This window comes from Eriocheir sinensis, chromosome 9 (assembly GCF_024679095.1).
Source record: "Eriocheir sinensis breed Jianghai 21 chromosome 9, ASM2467909v1, whole genome shotgun sequence".
NCBI lineage: Eukaryota > Metazoa > Arthropoda > Malacostraca > Decapoda > Varunidae > Eriocheir > Eriocheir sinensis.
Genome location: NC_066517.1, coordinates 6,841,087 through 6,851,666, shown reverse-complemented (window position 1 = coordinate 6,851,666; position 10,580 = coordinate 6,841,087). Strand labels below are relative to the sequence as shown.

The 10,580-nt window shown below is 44.0% G+C and overlaps 1 long non-coding RNA gene across 1 annotated transcript in view; it reads right to left on the bottom strand.

Moving 5' to 3' along the window:
- Window positions 1–102: 102 nt before the first annotated feature.
- LOC126995876 (uncharacterized) overlaps window positions 103–10,580 on the bottom strand; it is a 46,512-nt gene continuing 36,034 nt past the window's right edge. The window contains exon 3 of the long non-coding RNA XR_007750792.1: window positions 103–262. This is a non-coding gene — a long non-coding RNA (uncharacterized LOC126995876). The remainder of the gene's footprint in view (window positions 263–10,580) is intronic.

Genomic DNA, 10,580 nt, shown 5'->3' with positions numbered 1-10,580 from the left:
CTCTCTCTCTCTCTCTCTCTCTCTCTCTCTCTCTCTCTCTCTCTCTCTCTCTCTCTCTCTATATATATATATATATATATATATACTGATACATACGTAAAGTTGAATTTAGCCGACAGAGTAAGGAGAAGGCGGGCGTCGACAGAGTCGTTCAGCGTGACGGTGCTGCCAGGTGTGTTGGTGTTCAAGGTATAGTCCACATATGGGAAATGTAACACTGAGACAATGTTCATCTTGTGGCCCATAAGGTTGTCTGGGTGGTCTGGGATTGGAAGAAAGTGATTCAAATATTACTCGTCGTTGGCACTATTTTCATATTAGATACCATGCATTTCTCTCTCTCTCTCTCTCTCTCTCTCAGCGGGCTTTGCTACGGTGAAAGGAGGTGTCAGACCCACTAGCCAACATCCTACTCATACCCGTCGAAGTGGAGTCACCTTGTGCTATTGACGGGGCTTAAGGCGGGGTCGGCGGCAACACCTACCCTGGTAGCGAGCCTGCCTCGCGGAAGGGCTTGGTGCACGTTGACCTCATAGACCCAGAACTCTACCTTCATCACCAGTGGAGGACGACTACTGTTGAAATCTTATACGCTCGCCATTGTACCACATAGGAGAGGGTAGTGCCTCCGCACATGTTTGCCATGCGTGGCGTCCCGTATACTCTCCGCGACCTCTCATCTGAGAGATGAGTCCATCGCGTGGCGAGGTTGTTTTCCCCAAGGTGGGCATCATGCTCCTTCGGTAGAAGGGTTGGGATAAGGCGGGTGGTTTGGTGTGGCCCCGCTGGATCAATCAGCTGGTCATGTGTTGGCTAGGGTTAAGCGGTCACTCTCAGGTGGGCGACCACACCTGTTCCGCGGCCACCGCCCACTGCCCCAACATCCTACTTCCCCTCATTGGGTTTCTTGTTGGGTATGGGGGAGGGGATATGAGGTAATTATGTATAGCTGCATGAGTACCGTAAGTACTCTTCCCCGCCCTACCTCTCTCCATAATGCGTGCGCTGCTGGATTCTCCAAATCGACCGTTCCCATCACCACGCTGGAGCCTTTCATGGTTCATGGTGGTGCCTCTATTGAGTCCCACCCCTACCGTGGGTCTGCCCATGACAAGCCTGAGCGACCTGTAGGTCCACGGAATGGTTCTCGTAAACCTGTTGGCTCCAACATTCCACAAGTTGAAGTTTTCCCTTGATTATATGAGCCAGTCAACTATGAAAAATATATCGTAATCAAATCTCTGGATGGCTACTCGATTAACAACCTCGACTTATCTGAAGTCCGGCGTACTCTAGTTAAGGCTTCCACTGCCAATAGTATGATCACGTGAACCAAAACTGTCGTTGCCTGAAAAAGAGACTCCCAAAAGTGCGTGTATCATGTGGAATGGATGACGCGGTGAATAGTGCCCCGGCCCTGTTCGGTGCTACAGATGTGGGAAGTGCTAATTATTTGTAATAAGGAAAAGGCTTCTTTCGCTGACGCGAAGTGACTTTCTTTAATCATGTTCTCTATCCTTGACACAACCTTTGCCACAGTCCTCCAATCCCATACTGCCGCTGACCAGTCAGTAGTATAAAACAAGCCATCTTGAACACATTTATCGGACACATCTAGACCCCCATCGCCACCGGAATCATAATCGATCGACAGCGGCGTGTCACGAGAGGCACATATGAAACATACCCGCCACGGGAGTCACAATGGAGTCCCCGCCTGCCACGGGGGTCAACGCCCCCTTCCCCCTTCCCCTTCCCCTTCCCCCTCCCCTTCCCCCTCCTCCCTTCCTCTTTTGGAGTATTATGGCGTGGCTCAATGACCGCAAGGACATTGTGCCTGTACCCGCGGGGTATCAGCGGTCACTTAGGAGGGTAGGTGGTGAGGGGTGGGGAGGGGCAGAGGGACAATGGATGGCGGACCAGACGTGAGTGGGGGTTGAAGGTCGCGGGGGCTTGTTTTGGTAGGCCTCCCTGAAGGTCGTCTGAGTTCGATTATTGCCCGCATGACAATGTTGTGACGGGATGGCGGTCTAGACTTGTTGGGGGTGAAGGACGCGGGGGCTTGTTTTGGTAGGCCTCCCTGAAGGTCGTCTGAGTTCGATTATCATCCTCATCAGTGTCAGATAGACTCTTGTAGGTGAAACGGTGATGTGAGATGAAGCTTGGAGAGCTTTGTCGTTTGTGCAATCGGCGAAAATCATTCACTGGTGATTGTGTGACGTGTGAAAGGACCGTACAATTATGTGAGAAGTGTGGCGAAGTCTATAATACACGGCTAACTCACAGGTGTCACCCATCATCTCCCGCGCGAGAATTGTGTGATGATTGTGGGACGCTGTATTCTAATCCCCCATGCCCTGAGTGGCAGGAGACCCTGCGGGTTCTGTGTGAACGTTGTGGTGCAATGTCCACATCATCACATGAATGTTCAACACCCGGAGAGCGTCATACACGACATACCTTAGGTAAGTTCCTGTATCTAACCAGTAGAATTAGTGTATGAAATATATATATATATATATATATATATATATATATATATATATATATATATATATATATATATATATATATATATATATATATATATATATATATATATATATATATATATATATATATATATATATATATATATATATATATATATATATATATATATATATATATATATATATATATATATATATATATATATATATATATATATATATATATATATATATATATAACACAGATAGAATGATAGTGGTGAACAGCAGATAATTATGGTTATATTGCAATCTTTACAGACTCAAGCGGCCTTCGAAGGACACCACTACCCAGGTCAAGCCCACGACCAGGACTGAGTGGACTTCGAAGGACACCCTCTCCCAGGTTAAGTCCACGACCAGGGCCGAGTGGACTTGGGAGGTCACCGTCTCCCAGGTTAAGTCCACGACCAGGGTCGAGTGGACTTGGGAGGTCACCCTCACCCAGGTCAAGTCCACGACCAGGACCGAGTGGACTTGGGAGGTCGCCCTCACCCAGGTCAAGTCCACGACCAGGACCGAGTGGACTTGGGAGGTCACCCTCACCCAGGTCAAGTCCACGACCAGGACCGAGTGGACTTGGGAGGTCGCCCTCACCCAGGTCACCTTCACCATCAACAGATAACAATCCATTTTCTCCACCACACTCAGTGCTGCCTAATCTTATTCATACAAGTGACAATTTTCTTCGGTGTTATACTCGCCAGTTATTTTCCGTACCCGATCATGTGAATACCGACCCAATCGGATATTTGACCGAGTATCGTGATTTCTTTATCAGAAAAATCAGGAGCTATTTCAAAAGTCATGGTGGGGAGTTTCCACCCTCCTTCAAGATATTTGCTCTGATGGCAATTAAATTGGTTAAATTTTCTCCTGTAGGTGAGGATAAGGATACGGTGATGCATATTGCTCTTCGATCACGTCTGATTACATACCAGGAAGTGACTGCGCTTGTTGACCTGTGGATTGAACAACTTACGAGTCGACTGGAGGTACTCACAAATGAGACGGAAGGTTCTGGATTCATTATTTCTGGGGTGGAGGAGTTTCACATAATTTTTTGCAAATACGCTGCCCACAACAGAATAGGAGAGTTTACACCGTATCCAAAGGGTGTCCGCGGGGCCTATGAAATATTGAATCCCAGCGGTAATCAGTCCTTATGTGTGATTCAGTGCATCACGGCTTATAAACTCAATCGTCGTGGAAAAAACATGGATGGTAGAACAGCCAAGAGTTATTGAGCAACTAGTGAAAACGGATGGCGTAGAACAACCGGTGACGTGGGAAGACTTGTCTAAATTGGAGCGTCTAAATCACATTTCACTGAATGTCTACACCTTACACAAGGAAGAAAACAGGTATCATCTTTCTGTATCTAGAAAGGAAAATGAGAAATACTCTACGGTAATTCCACTCCTAATTCTAGATGAAAAGCATATGATGCTCATTAAGGACGTTGAATCATATTACAGGAAACTGACGCGCACACCTCCGTCAAGGTCAAATGATACCAAGTTCTGCAAAATATGCTTTTGCAGTGTTCCAGCTACTATTGATATGAGCGCTCATGAATGCCGATGTTCTTTCCCGCAAACACTTCTCTTCGCTAATGAAGATCAAAAGGTGAAATTTAAAAACTATGGGAATGCTTATTCCCCATCTCATCTTTATTTTTTTGACTTTTGAGACAATGAATAAACCATGTCATAACGGAAGTGTAGTAGGATAACATGGGGCCATAGGGTATGCATACCTTATCATTGACAGACAAGGTGAAGTTATTAAGAAGAGTAGCTATCTCGGTACAGACGCTGTCAATCACTTCATTTCCAGTCTGTCTGAAGCTTGGGAGGTTATCAAAAGGTCAGCATGTGATTACCGCATAGATGAAAATAAACCTCAAAGACACCACGACCACAGCTTACCACATAACAATTATATAGGGGCATACTGTACCCGCTGCAACTTACAGTGTCGCGATAGGGATAAATATCTCACCTCTTTAGCCCATAACATGAGTTTTGATGTAGGTATTGTCTTAAAAGAAATGAATAAACCAAACATGGATGTAAGCATTCTCTCCAAATCAGAGTCACAATATTATAAAGTGAAGATTGGGGACTTGCAATTTCAAGATACACTAAGTATCATGGGTGCCAGCCAAAGTCAACTGGCAGAGAGTTATGTGGACGCTGGTTACTCTACCCGATACGTACATGAGATGACAAGTTATCTTCCCGCGGAGGTGCGAGAGACTATTTGTACTCGAAAGCAACTGCTATGTTACGAGTACATCACTAGCCTGGAGTGTCTGTCGGAAACGACATTACCCCCGCATGAAGCTTTTTATAACACACTTAAACAGAAAGAACTGTCAGAGGAGGAAAATCAACATGCGCAAAAGGTGTGGACGATTACATCATGTAGCACATTAGGTGACTACATTAAGCTGTACTGTGATGTAGATGTCGGCCTTTTAGCAGACACATATATGAAACACAGGTCCACCTTACAATAGCTATACGGATTAGACGTATCACATTACGTTTCTCTTTCATCTTATTTTTTTTTTTTTTTACAACAAATGAAGCAGCTCAAGGGCACAAAAAAAGGAAACAATAATAAAAAAAGCCCGCTACTCGCTGCTCCTAAAAAAGAATCAAAAGAGGCGGCCGAAAGAGAGGTCAATTTTGGGAGGAGAGGTGTCCTGATACCCTTCTCTTGAAAGAGTTCAAGTCGTAGACAGGAGGAAATACAGATGAAGGAAGATTGTTCCAGAGTTTACCAGCGTGAGGGATGAAAGAGTGAAGATGCTGGTTTACTCTTGCATAAGGGGTTTGGACAGTATAGGTATGAGCATGAGTAGAAAGTCGTGTGCAGCGGGGCCGCGGGAGGGGGGGGAGGCATGCAGTTAGCAAGTTCAGAAGAGCAGTCAGCGTGGAAATATCGATAGAAAATAGAAAAAGAGGCAACATCGCGATGGAAGTTAAGAGGTAGAAGACTATCAGTAGGAGGAGGAGGGCTGATGAGATGAAGAACCTTAGACTCCACTCTGTCCAGAAGAGCTGTGTGAGTGGAGCCCCCCCACACGTGAGATGCATACTCCATACGAGGGCGGACAAGGCCCCTGTATATGGATAGCAACAGCGTGGAGGAGAATAACTGGCGGAGACGATACAGAACGCCCAACATCGAGTAAGCTGATTTAGCGAGAGAGGAGATGCGAAGTTTCCAGTTGAGATTTTGAGTAAAGGATATACCGAGGATGTTTAGTGTTGAATATGGTGATAGCTGAGTGTTGTCGAAGAATAGGGGATAGGTGTTTGGAAGATTGTGTCGAGTTGATAGGTGGAGAAATTGAGTTTTTGAGGCATTGAAGGACACAAGGTTCCTTCTGCCTCAATCGAAAATGATAGCAAGGTCTGAGGTTAAGCGTTCTGCAGCCTCCAGTCTGAAGTCGTGTACTTCCTGTTGAGAGGGTCTTCTATTAAAACAAGTTGAATAATGCAGAGTGGAGTCGTCGGCGTATGAGTGGACAGGACAGTTTGTTTTGGAAAGAAGATCATTGATGAATAACAGGAAGAGAGTGGGTGATAGGACAGAACCCTGTGGAACACCACTATTGATAGGTTTAGGGGAAGAACAGTGACCGTCTACCACCGTAGAGATAGAACGGCCGGAAAGGAAACTGAAAATAAAGGAGCAGAGAGAGGGATATAATCCGAAAGAGGGCAGTTTAGAAAGCAAAGACTTGTGCCAGACTCTATCGAAGGTTTTCGATATGTCAAGCGCAACAGAGAAAGTTTCACCGAAACGGCTAAGAGAGGATGGCCAGGAGTCAGTTAAGAGAGCAAGAAGATCGCCAGTAGAACGCCCCTAGTGGAACCTATACTGGCTATCAGCTAGAAGTTTAGAAGCGGAAAGGTGCTTTTGAATCTTCCGGTTAAGGACTGATTCAAAAGCTTTAGATAGACGGGAAAGTAAAGCTATAGGGCGGTCGTTTGAGGGATTGGAACGGTCACCCTTCTTAGGCACAGGCTGTACAAAGGCATACTTCCAGCATGAAGGAAAGGTAGATGTTGGTAGGCAGAGACGAAAGAGTTTGACCAGGCAGGGTGTCAGCACGGAAGCACAATTTTTAAGGACAATAGGAGGCACTCCATCAAGTCCATAAGCCTTCTGAGAGTTGAGGCCAGAGAGGGCATAGAAAACATCATTTGGAAGAATATTAATAACAGGCATAAAGGAGTCAGAGGGGGGATGAGTAGGAGGAATATGCCCAGAATCGTCCAAGGTGGTCTTACAGAAAGTTTGAGCGAAGAGTTCAGCCTTAGAGACAGATGAGACGGCAGTGCTGCCGTCAGGTTTAAGGAGAGGAGGGAAAGAGGAAGAAGTGAAATTGGAGGAGATATTTTTGGCTAGATGCCAGAAGTCACGGGAAAAATTAGAAGAAGCAAGGTGTTGACATTTTCTATTGATAAAAGAAGTTTTGGTAAGTCGGAGAATAGATTTGGCACGATTCCGGGCTGAAATGTAAAGGTCATAGTTAGCGGGAGTTCGAAGGCTCTGGAACCTTTTGTGAGCTGCCTCTCTATCTTTAATAGCACGATAACAAGCATGATTAAACCAAGGCTTTTTTAGCATGAGGAGTAGAGAAAGAACGGAAAGGTGCTTTTGAATCTTCCGGTTAAGGATTGATTCAAAAGCTTTAGATAGACAGGAAAGTAAAGCTATAGGGCGGTATTTTGAGGGATTGGAACGGTCACCCTTCTTAGGCACAGGCTGTACAAAGGCTACATCCAGCAGGAAGGAAAGATAGATGTTGATAGCCAGAGACGAAAGAGTTTGACCAGGAGGCAGTCCATCAGGTCCATAAGCCTTCTGAGAGTTGAGGCCAGAGAGGGCAAAGAAAACATGATTTGGAAGAAGATGAGGTTTAGAGGAGGAGAGATGGTGTTCCACAGAATGAAAATTAGAACGAAGACCACGAATGTTGCAGAAATTGATAAGGAGAAGGTTCGAGGAGTTATCAGGACACCTCTCAAGTCGGCAGCGAGAAGGGGAGTCCTCCCCGGGGGAATTTATGCCCCCCCCCCCCCCAGGCGGGGACTCCGAGGCAGTGTTGTTTTTCGCCATTTTGAATTTTGAATTTTGGGAAAAGGTGTGTGTGTTGTGTGAATGTAGTGTGGTGTAGAAAGATAAAGGAACTGTCTTTAGAGAGCATGCTGAACTGCTCTCTGGTGTTAATGAGACAAAAGGGAAACGGTTAGTGAGGACATGGGAAGGGTCTTTGAAGGGATTCAGCACCCTCCTCGCTTCCCCTATATCCTCACCGGGAGTAGCTCACGCCCGATCGGTAGGTGTCTTTCTACCTCCTCCTGACAATGCGTATGACTCATTTTTATTGTCGACAGGTGTTCAACTTGACCCTCCCTACTCCCCTGAAATATATCACCTCATTAAAAGAAATATTCGCGGGGGGTTTGTCACCTGTGTGAGACCTTGCTTGAAAGCGAATAACCAGGGAGATGGTGGACCAGGAACTTATATTTTTTATCTGGATTTTAATTCATTATATGCCACAGTCATGTGTTCGCCTCTGCCCATGGGCGATATCAAGAAACTCTCCCAGAAAGAGGTGGATGAATTCATGAAAATTGGAGTATTGAACCACACCACGGGGGGCGAGCGGGGATACTGGATCCACCTCGACACACATGACATTTCTCCAGAGGTAGCGAGAGCGACTGACGAGTTCCCATTAGGTCTAACTCAAATGAATATATCACCCGACCTTCTCTCCTCTCACAGCAAGAGACTCTCGAAGGCTGAAGGGCGTAAGCCCACCAAAAGAAATTGGAAATTAGTAGCTAGCCATAAAGGGTTGAAAGACTATCTTATTAGTCTTGAACTATTACAACTTTTGCTCTCTTTGGGTCTGGAAATTCATTGTGTCCATGGCATCTACAGCTACCGCCAGGCGCATTTCCTCAAACCGTTTATTGAACGGAATGTTGACCAACGCAAAAATGAGAATTGCCGTATCAGGTCTCGCATTTTCAAGCTTATGAGCAACGGCGTTTACGGTCGCTCACTACTCTCTGAAGTAAGATAGGGACTCAGCAAAAATATGTCACGAAAAAAAAAAAAACACATTCTTGAAATGTGTTAGATGTCCATCCTTCAGAAAAGTCTACCCACTAGGTAAAGACCGGGTCATCTGTGTAAACAGTAAGAAAACCATTAAAATTAGACGGCCTAATTACCTGGGCTTTCAGATCTCAGAGATGGCCAAGAAAGCAATGTATGAATTCTGGTACAAGGTGATGAAGGTTAATTATGGTGATAGGGCTAAGTTGGCGTATGAAGACACTGATAGTTTTATCTTCAGCTTGGAGATTCATAACAGTTTAAATGATGAGCTGAAACATGGACCCATAGCAAATCACCTTGACACGAGCAATTTTCCCTCAGACTACCCCTCCTTCAATGAAGAGCAATGAAGGTGCTCAGCTTATCAAAGAAGCCATCATATTAAAACCCAAAATATATTCCATTCTCACAGAGGAAAACAAACAGTTGTCACGGAGTAAGGGGATACCAATACATCATCAGGAAAACATAACTCACCAGACCTTCAAAGACACACTGAACGGTGTTCTTGCTGGAAATGTTGAATGTTTAACGATAAGAAATGTCAGAGGACAAATTTGCACATCACAAATGCGTAAAAAGACACTGTCGCATTACGATGACAAACGTTTATATGTTAGTAGTGACACTACTGGAGGTTATTTTCACCCTGATAATCAACAAGAAAACGGAGCTGAAAGGGTAGAGGTGTTACATGATGAAGTGGCGGAGGAAGAGGAGATGGAGGAGGAAGTGGAGGTGGAAGTGCAGGACAAGGAGGAGGTAGTGGAGGAGGACTGGTCTGGACAAACCGGCTTCTGGCGTCGACGGGATATGACAGTTCTAGTTGCCAGTACATCTTCGGTAAAGCGAAAATGTAGTTCTAAGACTAATACGGCTAAGAGACTTTGCAAGTAGCAGGTAAAACACAGAGGAGGAGAAGGAGGGAAAGAAAGAGAAAGCGAGAGAGATGTGGCACAGGTGTAGATATGCTGGGTGGGGGTGGGGTGGGGCTTCAGGCAGGTGTACTCCAACACCTGCTCCCCGCACACACAAACACCAGCATCTCACATTTATAGTTATTTTATGTATATGTTCATGCCAATTGTCTGTCTTTGATGTAAAACATATATATATATATATATATATATATATATATATATATATATATATATATATATATATATATATATATATATATATATATATATATATATATATATATATATATATATATATATATATATAGGGTTAAGGTTTGCATGTGTCACATAAAATAATAAAAATATACCATAAATAGTGTATGACTAATAATTATACCTCAGTCTTCCTCAAGAACAATGATGGATAAGACGTTTATGAAGATGTATTGAATTTGTTTAGAGTCCCTGCACGGATCATTATCGCAGTTTACACGAATTCAGGAAAGTCACATCTATGTACTAAAATAGTAACTAAATATGAAGACGTATTCAGTAGAATAATAATATGTGGTGTTAAGTCTCACCCACTGCAACATAATGCTAAATTAAAAGGGAAAGTAGAAACATACGAAGAAATAATTGACCCGGTAGGTGAAGCGTCTCCATATACAGACCCTAAGGCGCAAATATTATTATTGATTTTATATGATAATTTCCTCGCCTCAGCCAATTCTACAACTGTAGTTAACAGTTTCATAAAAGGAAGACACAAGAACCTCTCCGTTATCATGATAACACAAAATATATTTTTTCCTGGGAAATATTCGAGAACTATTGCTTTAAACACGTCTCATTACATTCTCATGAAAAACAGGGATATATATCATGTTGAATGCTTGGGTCGGCAATTATTTGGTAAGGAAAGCGCCAAGCAGTTTGTAGAAATATATAAAAATGCGGTCCTTAAACAACCTTATGGTTATTTACT